Source organism: Rhinopithecus bieti, unplaced genomic scaffold (assembly GCF_001698545.2).
Source record: "Rhinopithecus bieti isolate Rb0 unplaced genomic scaffold, ASM169854v2 scaffold_71542, whole genome shotgun sequence".
Taxonomy (NCBI): domain Eukaryota; kingdom Metazoa; phylum Chordata; class Mammalia; order Primates; family Cercopithecidae; genus Rhinopithecus; species Rhinopithecus bieti.
In genome coordinates, this window is record NW_016826746.1 from 438,045 (window position 1) to 448,874 (window position 10,830).

At 45.5% G+C, this 10,830-nt stretch overlaps 1 long non-coding RNA gene across 2 annotated transcripts in view; it reads left to right on the forward strand.

Annotated features, from left to right (window-relative positions):
- Positions 1–1,840, forward strand: part of LOC108523077 (uncharacterized) — a 15,903-nt gene extending 14,063 nt beyond the window's left edge. For both annotated transcript variants that reach the window (XR_001883690.1, XR_001883689.1), the window contains exon 5: positions 1,167–1,840. This is a non-coding gene — a long non-coding RNA (uncharacterized LOC108523077). The remainder of the gene's footprint in view (positions 1–1,166) is intronic.
- The last annotated feature ends 8,990 nt before the right edge of the window (positions 1,841–10,830 follow it).

Here is a 10,830-nt window from a genome sequence, read left to right on the forward strand (position 1 = left end):
CCCCTCCCCTCCCCTTCCCTTCCCTTCCCTTCCCTTCCCTTCCCTCTTTCTTTTGGAGAAAAAATGAAACAAGTTTCACTCTTGTTGCCCAGACTGGGGTGCAGTGGTGTGATCTCGGCTCACTGCAACCTCCACCTCCAGGGTTCAAGCAGTTCTCCTGCCTCAGCCTCCCAAGTAGCTAGGATTACAGGCATGCACCACCACACCTGGCTAATTTTTGTATTATTAGTAGAGACGGTGTTTCACCATGTTGGCCAGGCTGGTCTCGAACTTCTGACCTCAGGTGATCCACCAGCCTTGGCCTCCCAAAGTGCTGGGATTACAGGTGTGAGCCACCACGCTCGGCCACTCTACTCTCTTTTTCTATGAGTTCAACATTTTAGGATTTCACATATGAGTGAGATCATGCAGTGTGTGTCTTTCTGTACCTGGCTTATTTCCTGCAACATCATGTTCTCTGAGTTCACCCATGTGGTTGCAAATGGCAGGATTTCCTCTTTTTTTTTTTTTTTTTAATGGCTGAATACTATCCCATTGTGATTATACTCTACCACCTGCCTGCTTATTTTTCTTCTTCCTCTTCTAAATACCTATCAAGAGGGAAGTCTGAGCAGAAAGAAACTCGGGATGGTGCACTCAAACTTTTTAAGGAATAGAATGGCAGGGGGGTTGCCCTAAGCAGCACCCAGCTTGACTTTTCCCTTTGGCTTAGTGATTTTGGGGTTCCCAAATTCATTTTCCTTTCACAAAGCCAACCCCACCAGATTCTCCAAGGTAGGCAGCCCATTGATAGCCACAAAAATCCACCTTCTGGGGTGCAGAGCAAGTCGGAGGGTTGCATTCTTGCTACCCCCTGGAGAAAGATGGACAGTAGACTGGGTAGTTTGAGGGGAGTTGGGACAAGGTGTGGGAGGGCTAAAGAAACCACACAGGATTGCAGAATCCATGCAGTTACCTGGAGCAGGCAGCATCTGGAAGTTATTAGCACTCCTGGGCAGATGCAGAGAGGGGAGGGAGCTGTTACTACTGGAACCTAGAGAGGGCTGCCAGCCAGGACCCTGTGCTCTGCAGTCTAGGGCCAATCTGCAGGGGGATGCAGGGGGCGGGGGACCCAGGAAATAAATACTCTGGTCTCACCCTCCTTCATCCCTCTTGCCTCCTGTAAGGGCTTCCCATTGCTTGAAGCCAACCAGAAGACAGAGGACAAGGCTTCCTGTTGGTTTGGTCCATGCACCTGGACACAGAACAAGGGGAGGACAGATGGAGAACGTCCCTGGAGGCCATCTAGAAGGTCTCCAGCATCATTTCGTGTGGAGCCCTGAGTTAAAAGAAAAATTAAAGAATGGGCTTATTCGGGGTTGACAGAAGCAAATGTTCTGAGAAACGAGGTCAACTGCAAAAGGCCCACTAGCACCTAGTGCTCAGCTCACAGCCCACCTGCACCCTAGCATACTGTCTGCAAGGATTCAGCTCACAGCCCACCTGCACCCAACCATCCTGTCTACAGGCATTCAGCTCACAGACCACCTGCACCTAAGCATCTTGTCTGCAAGCATTCAGCTCACAGCCCACCTGCACCCAAGCAATCCTGTCTACAAGCATTCAGCTCACATCCCACCTGCATCCAAGCATCCTGTCTGCGGGCATTCAGCTCACAGCCCATCTGCACACAAGCATCTTGTTTGCAAGCATTCAGCTCACAGCCCACCTGCACCCAATCATCCTGTCTGCAAGCACTCAGCTCAAGCAGCACAACCTTATAAAATGTTCCCTCCAGCCCCTGCCTCTTTGCAGACAGCAGACAACCTTCCTTCTGGTGTCTTACCCATTGCGTCCTTGCAATGCATGTCCCCCTTTCTTTAATAAATCTGCCTTTTAAAACTCACTCTTGTCTTGGTAAATTCCTTTACCCCCTGCATGCAGGTCTCAAACAGTTGTTGACCATGACATCTCTCACTAAGACAGAGTTGCCAGGGTGGTACCAGGCCTCCCCTCCCAGTACAATGCCGGGCAGAAAGTATATGTTAATAAATGTTGATGAAATAGGCAGGAATGAGAAGGAGACTGACTTTTAAAAATTATAAAATACACATAACGTAAAATTGACCATTTCACAGTCGATGGTTCAGTGACTTTAGTACATTTACAGTGTTGTGCTACCATCATCATTACCAAGTTTGACTATAGTTTTCACCCCCGCAGAAGGAAACCCTGTACCCATTAGCAGTCATTCACCATCGCCCCCCGACTCCAGCCCTGGGCAACCACTAATTGGATATCTCTCTTTATGGATTTACCTGTGCTGGGTATTTTATATAAATATAAGTGCAGACTGAATTTGGGAGGGGGTATCCTGAATCCCTCAGTTCTGACTTTCCCCTTTTTATCTCCCCTGAAATTCTATTTTAGACAATTCGCTTACATATCAGGTCACTCTGGTAATGAAAGAGGGGGGATCAGGAGGGGGAGACCTGGTCCTCCTCCCACCTCCTCTGCTCCCTCTGGGGCCCTGGGAACGGTGGGGAAGCTGTTAGCCGATAATGAGACCCCCGCTCCCTTAATTACTCTGGGGGCTGCGGGGATGCCTCAGGCTAGCTCTGCCCTAATTAATTAATAGGGAGCGTTTCCCACAGAGGAATTAGCCTCAATTCCTCAGTCTCAGGCTCTTCTTGGCTCAGCTCATGTTCAAGCTCCACCTTGCAGCTGGGGCAGTCGTCTGGGGCAGCCTGGGGTGCTCCGTCTGCACTGCCCTGGCCTCTAATGCTAGAGCCAGAGTTGGAGCCTCTGATCAGAGTGGACCGGGGGTGACTGGAGGTTTGAGCCAGACAGATGTGGGCTCCAATCTAACTCCGCTCAATTTTTTTTTTTTCTTGAGACAGAGTCTTGCTCTGTAGCCCAAGATGAAGTACAGTGGCACGATCTTGGCTCACTGCAACCTCCACCTCCTGAGTTCAAGTGATTCTCCTGCCTCAGCCTCCTGAGTAGCTGGGATTACAAGTGTGCACCACCTGTCTGCCCACCTTGGCCTCCCAAAGTGCTGGGATTACAGGGGTGAGCCGCCACACCTGGCCCTGACCCCACTCTTTATTAACTCTGAGGCCTGCTGTTTAACCTCTTTGAGACCCTTTTATATCTGTAAAAGGGAGCTGGCAGCCTTTACTGTTGAGAGAGCAAGAGATCCACAAGGCCACGATGAGGTTAAGATACCAGTCCCGCATGCAAAATATAAGGTAGCACCAAAAAACTCAGCGACTAAACTAAATAATATTCCAATGTCAATAATTAAAAAAAAAAACTCATGAAATTAATGCAAACAATCCATGGTTAAACCAAATAGCAGAATGTTCAAGACGGAATCAGTAAGCATGTTGAACTGAGTCATACAGGAGCCTAAAAAGCAGAAGGCACTGGGCGCAGTGGCTCCGCCTGTAATCCAAGCACTTTGGGAGGCCGAGGTGAGTGGATCACCTGAGGTCAGGAGTTCAAGACCAGCCTGGCCAACATGGTGAAACCCTGTCTCTACTAAAAATACAAAAATTAACTGGATGTCGTGGTGGGCACCTGTAATCCCAGTTACTTGGGAGGCTGAGGCAGGAGAATTGCTAGAACCCAGGAGGCAGAAGTTGCAGTGAGCTAAGATCACACCACTGCACAACAGAGCAAGACTCCATATAAAAAAAAAAAAAAAAAGCAGAAGGAAAAGTAGGAACTTTGGTCCCATCTTTATTTAACATGTTGATCTATTTTGTTCACGGTGGATTTTTTGTGTTCATTTGATTTCTAAAAAGATTGCATTGAAATATTGTTTCTCTTTAATATTGAGGATTTTTGGCACTCCTTTACTTTTGTTTTATTGAAGTGAAATTTGTGTAATGTAAAATTAACTCTTTTTTTTTTTTTTGACACAGAGTCTCCCTCTGTCACCCAGGCTGGAGGACAGTGGTGATATCTTGGCTCACTGCAACATCCTCCTCCCGGGTTCAAGCAATTCTGGTGTCTCAGCCTCCCAAGTAGCTGGGATTACAGGCACACATCACCACCAGCTAATTTTTGTATTTTTAGTAGAGATGGGGGTCTCACCATGCTGGCCAGGCTGGTCTTGAACTCCTGACCTCTAGTGATCCATCCACCTCAGCCTCCCAAAGTGCTGGGATTACAGGCATGAGCCACCGCACCTAGTCAAATTAACTCTTAAAAGTACAATTCCTGGTGTTCTATAATTATCACCTCTATCTAGGTCCAGAACACTTCAATCACCCCAAAAGGAAATCTATACCCTTTAACAGTCACTCATCATTTCTCCCTCCTGCAGCCCCTGGCAACCATGAATCTGCTTTCTAAATCTAGGATAGGATTTGCCTATTCTGGACATTTCATATAAATAGAATTATATACACTTACATGGCCTTTTGTATCTGGCTTCTCTCACTCAGCATTATGTTTTTTAAGGTGTGTTTTAAAAATTATTTTTATTTTAAAATTTTATTGAAATGACAGATAAAATTGTGTGTATTTACTGTGTACAGCATGTTTTGAAGTATACACATACACATTGTGGAATGGCTAAATCTAGCTCACCAATATGCGCATTGCCTTCCAAAGTTCATTTTTGTGGTAAGGACATTTACAATCTACTCTCTCAGCATTTCTCTAGAATACAATGTATTGTTATTAACTAGAGTCACCATATTGCACAACAGATCTCTTAAAATCATTCCTTTTTTTTAAATTTTTTATTTTAGATGGAGTCTTGCTCTTATTGCCCAAGCTGGAGTGCAGTGGTGCGATCTCAGCTCACTGCAACCTCCACCTCCCAAGTTCAAGAGATTCTCCTGCCTCAGCCTCCCAAGTAGCTGGGATTACAGGTGTGCATCACCATGCCTGGCTAATTTTGTATTTTTAGTAGAGACAGGGTTTCACCATGTTGGCCAGACTGGTCTCAAACTCCTGACCTCAGGTGATCCACCCACCTCAGCTTCCCAGAGTGCTGGGATTACAGGCGTGAGCCACCGCGCCCGGCAAAAATTATTCCTCTTTACCAACTGAAATTCGGTATCCTTTAGCCACCATCTCCCCAGTCCCCCCACTTGAGTCTCTGATAATCATCATTTTATTCTCTGCTGTTATGAGTTCAATTTTCTTTAGATTCCACTTGTAACTGAGATCATGTGGTATTTGTCTCTCAGTGCTTGGCTTATTTCACTAAACATAATGTTCTCTAGGTTCATCAAAAGGAAATCCTGTTATTTGTTCATGTTGTCATAAACGACGGGATTTTCTTTTCTTACAACTGCATAGCATAGTACATTTAAAAATCCATTTCTCGGTGGACACTTAGATTGCTTCCATATCTTGACTATTGTGAATAACTTTGCAATGAGCATGGGGGTGCAGATATCTCTTTGAGATACTGATTTCATTTCGGTTAGATATACATATCCGGTAGCGGGACTGCAGGATCATACGGTAATTCTATTTTAACTTTTTGAGAAACCTCCACACTGTTCTTTTTTTTCGAGACAGAGTCTTGCTCTGTCGCCCAGGCTGGAGTGCAGTGGCATGAACTTGGCTCATGGCAACTTCCGTCTCCTGGGTTCAAGTGAATCTCCTGCCTCAGCCTCCCCAGTAGCTGGGATTACAGGTGCACACCTGGCTGATTTTTGTATGTTTAGTAGAGATGGGTTTTCACCATGTTGGCCAGGCTGGTCTCAAACTCCTAACCTCAGGTGATCCACCCCCCTCAGCCTCCCAGTTTTGAAATTACAGGCATGAGCCACTATGCCTGGCCTCCACACTGTTTTTTTTTTTTTTTTTAAAGAATGTACTAATTTACATTCCCACCAGCAGAGTACACAGGCTCTCTTTTCTCCGAATTCCCCTGACCACTTATCTTTTATCTTTAAAAAAAATTTTTTGGCCGGGCGTGGTGGCTCACACCTGTAATTCCAGCACTTTGGGAAGCTGAGGTGAGTGGATCGCCTGAGTTCAGGAGTTCAAGACCACCCTGACCAACATGGAGAAACCCTGTCTTTTCTAAAAATACAAAATTAGCCAAGCATGGTGGCACATGCCTGTAATCCCAGCTACTTGGGAGGCTGAGGCAGGAGAATTGCTTGAACCCAGGAGGCGGAGTTTGCAGTGAGCTGAGATCACACCATTGCACTCCAGCCTGGGCAACAAGAGAGAAACTCCTTCTTAAAAAATTTTAGGTAGATTTTGGGGGTACTGTGCAGTTTTGATACGAGGAAATATTGAATAGTGGTAAAGTCTGGGCTTTTAGTGTAGCCATCACCCAAATAGTGTGCATTGTACCAAATAGGTAGTGTCTCATCCCTCAGCCCCCGACCCTCCCACCTTTTGGAGTTGCCGGTGTCTGTATATCCATGGGTACCCATAATTTAGCTCCCATTTGTGAGAACATTCAGTATTTGACTTTCTTCCTTCTTTTTTTAAAGACAGGATCTTGCTCTGTTGCTCAGGCTGAAGTGCAGTGGCACGATCATGGCTCACTGCAGCCTTGAGCTTCTGAGCTCAGGTGATCCTCCCACCTCTGCCTCCTGAGTAGCTGGGACTACAGGTGTACACCACCACACCCAGGTTATTGTTATTATTATTATTAATAGAGATGGGATCTTGCTATGCTGCCCAGGCTGGTTGTCTCCTACTCCTGAGCTCAAGTGATCCTCTCTCCTCAGCCTCCCAAAATGTTGGAATTACACGCGTGAGCCACCGCACTGGCTAGTATTTGACTTTCTGTTTCTGAGTTATTTTGCTTAAGATAATGGCCTCCAGCTCCATCCAAGTTGTTGCAAAAGACATTATTTCATTCTTTTTTTAATGGCTGAGTAGTCTTCTATGGTGTATATTCTGACAGGTATTAGGTGACATCTTATTGTGATTTTAATTTGCATTTCCCTGATGATTAATTATATTCAGCATTTTTGGTTTCATGAAACTGTTGGCCATTTTGTATGTCTTCTTTTGAGAAATGTCTATCCAAGTCCTTTGCCCATTTTCTAATTGGGTTATTTGTTTTCTGAACATAAGGTTTCACAGAGCAGGAGCACCATCATCTTGGACAAAAACCGCCACTTTAAGTTCCAGCTCCTTTTCTACCCTCATGCATTGCAAGGAAATCACCTCTCTTCTAACTACAAGCAGACAGAAAGAGCAGACCATAAAACACAAATAAGACAGCTCGGGCACAGAGGGAGGTGGGGAGAAAGTTTATTGGGTAACTACCAAACTTCACCCTCATACAATGGACCCCAGTAAAACAGTGGGCCTTAATAAGCACATTCCTTTCTCTTCAAGTGCACTAAGATAGGGAAGCTAAAAGCAGACTTGGGGAATATGCCAGGAGACTCTCCACCTCCTGGGTTCAAGCAATTCTCCTGCCTCAGCCTCCTGAGTAGCTGGGATTACAGGTGTGCACCACCACACCCGGCTGATTTTTGTATTGTTAGTACACATCTGTGGTCTCAGCTGCTTGGGAGGCTGAGGAAATAGGATCGCTTAAGCCCAGGAATTCAAAGCTGCAGTAAGCTATGATTGCCCTACTGCACTTCAGCCTGGGCAACAGAGTGAGACCCTGTCGCTAAAAACCAAACCAAAATGAACAAAAAAACCAAAACCGAAAGGGCATGCTCTGCTGGACTAGGCTCCCTGAGTTGCCCTGCAAATGCTTTCTAGTTGGGCACAGTTTGAGTCTGAGCTGCTGTGGAACGTATCAGGGGAGATGCATGATGTGCTTGCTGGGCTTCAAACAGCACGGGCATGTTCTGCTCAGAGTCTCTGCATTTACTGTTCCTGCTACCTGGGTTGCTCTTCCTCTAGTCATCCTGCCTGCTCACTTCCTTATCTGCTTTGCATCTTTGCTTAAATATCACCTTCACACTCGGACATTCACTAACTGCTTAATGAAGACTGTGACTCTCTCCTCACCCTCCATATGTTCTTTTCCTGATTATCATTATTTTTTTAATTAAAAAAATATATTTTTCGAGACAGAGTCTTGCTCTGTCAGTCAGACTGGAGTGCAGTGGTGCGATCTCAGCTCACTACAACCTCCGCCTCCTGGGTTCAAGGAATTCTTCTGCCTCAGCCTCCCAAGTAACTGGAATTACAGGTGTGCACCAACATGCCTGGCTAATTTTTGTATTTTTAGTAGAAACAGTATTTTTGCCATGTTGGCCAGGCTGGTCTTGAACTCCTGACCTCATGATCCTCCCGCCTCGGCCTCCCAAAGTGCTAGGATTACAGGCGTGAGCCACCGCATCCAACCCTGATTATTTTTTTTTCCCATAGGACTTATCACTGTCTGACAATGGTTTGCAAAGTGTAGGCTGCAACTCCCTAGGATGTGGTGGCCTTGAGACCATTCGGGGGTCTGCAAGGTCAAAATGATTTTAATAATCATACTAAGATATTATTTGCCGTTTTTCACCGTTAGTCTATGCACTCGTGGAGCAAAAGTGAGGGCGAGTAACAGTGTCTATCATCTAAGCATGAATCAACGCAGCAGCACCAAACTGTACTAGCAGTCATTATATTCTTCATTGCCACACACTCCTGGTTTTAACAAAAGTCAGTTTCAGGCCAGCTACAGTGACTCATGCATGTAATTCCAGCACCTTGGGAGGCCGAGGCAGGAGGATCACTTGAGTCCAGGAGTTTGAGACCCAGTCTCTACAAAAAAGTAAAAGAAAAATGAGCCAGACCTGGTGGCACACACCTGTAGTCCCAGCTACTCAGGAGGCTGAGGTGGGAGTGTCACTTGAGCCCAGGATGTCAAGGCTACAGTGAGCTATGATCGCAACACTGCACTCCAGCCTGGGTGACAGAGGGAGACCCTGTCTCTAAAAAAAAAAAAAAAAAAAAAAAAAAAAAGGCCACTTTCATTTTGGCTTGTGCTTGATAAAGCAATAAAATTATTCATTTTATGAAATCCTTTTTTTGTTTTTTGAGACAGAGTTTCACTCTTGCCGCCCAGACTAGAGTGCAATGGTGCGATCTTGGCTTACTGCGATCTTGGTTACTTAGTGCAAACCTCCACCTCGCTGGTTCAAGCAATTCTCCTCCCTCGGCATCCCTAGTAGCTGAGATTACAGGTGCCGGCCACCATACTGAGCTAAGGTTTTTTGTATTTTTACTAGAGCTGGGGTTTCAGCATGTTGGCCAGGCTGGTCTTGAAATCCTAACATCAGATGATCCAACCACCTCAGCCTCCCAAAGTGCTGGGATTATAGGTGTGAGCCACCGCCCCCAGCCCATTTTATTAAATCTTGACTGTTGAGTATGTATCTTTTTAATTTTCTGTGTGATGCAATAGGAAGTATGGATAAAGAATTTTTCTACACACAGAAGTACCATGGTAGCTGTCTCCAGGACCAAAAAAAAACAACAACAAAAAAACACTTTTATGAGTGTTTGAATTGCAGACTGAATCAGCCACTTTTTTTTTTTTTCATGGAATGCCATTTTTAGACAGACAACCCGTGGCTATTCTGACATGGTGTATTAGACAGACAACCCGTGGCTATTCTGACATGGTGTATTAGCCTGTTTTTTGTTGTTGTTGTTGTTGTTGTTTTTGTTTTGTTTTGCTTTGTTTTGTTTCTTTTTTTCTTTTTTGAGACGGAGTCTTGCTCTGTCGCCCAGGCTGGAGTGCAATCGTGTGATCTCGGCTCACTGCAACCTCCGCCTCCTGGGTTCAAACAATTCTCCTGCCTCAGCCTCCTGAGTAGCTGAGTGGTGCCCAGCTAATTTTTGTGTTGTTAGTAGAGATGGATTTTTGCCATAGTGGCCAGGCTGGCCTCAAACTCCTGGCTTCAAACGATCCTCCTTCCTTGGCCTCCCAAAGGCTGGGGTTACAGGCATGAGCCACAGCGTCTGGTCAGACTGTTTGCATTGCTATAATAAAGGAATACCTGAGACTGGGTAATTGATAAAGAAAAGTGCTTTATTTCGGCTCATGGTTCTGCCGGCTGTACAGGAAGCATGGCGCTGGCATCTGTTTCTGGTGAGGCCTCAGGGAGCTTCCAGTCATGGCAGAAGGTAAAGGGGAGCAGAAATGTCAGATGATGAGAGAGACCAAGAAAGAGAGAGGGAGGAGGTGCCAGGCTCTTTTAAACAGTTAGCTTTCCCATGAACTCACAGTGAGAACTCACTTATTACCAGGAGAATGGCAGCAAGCCATTCATAAAAAATCCGCCCCCGTGACCCAAACACCTCACACTAGGCCTGCCTCCAACACTGGAGGTCACATTTCAACATGGGATTTGGAGGGGCCAGAACACTCAAACCATATCAAAGGAAGTCTGACAGACATTTTTGCAAAAATGAAAGAACTATATCTGTTACTTCAAGGAAAATGATTCACAGTCCTTATTGTCAATGATAAAATTTGAGCTTGTCGGACAGGAGCGGTGGCTCACGCCTGTAATCCCAGCACTTCGGGAGGCTAATGCAGGCGGATCACCTAAGGTCAGAAGTTCAAGAGCAGCCTGGCCAACGTGGTGAAACCTCGTCTCTACTAAAAATACAAAAATTAGCCAGGCATGGTGGCACGTGCCTGTAGTCCCTGTTACTCAGAAGGCTGAGGCAAGGAATCACTTGAACCAGGGAGTCGGAGGTTGCAGTGAGCTGAGATCGTGCCACTGCACTCCAGCCTGGAGACAGAGCCAGACTCTATTTCAAAAAATAAATAAATAAATAAATAATTTTAAAAATGCACTTTTGAGTGAAAATTATAATTTTTTAAAATTTGTATTCATGACTGTGACAGCTTCCCAACACTTTAAAACTCTCTGTGAGATCAGTGATGATATT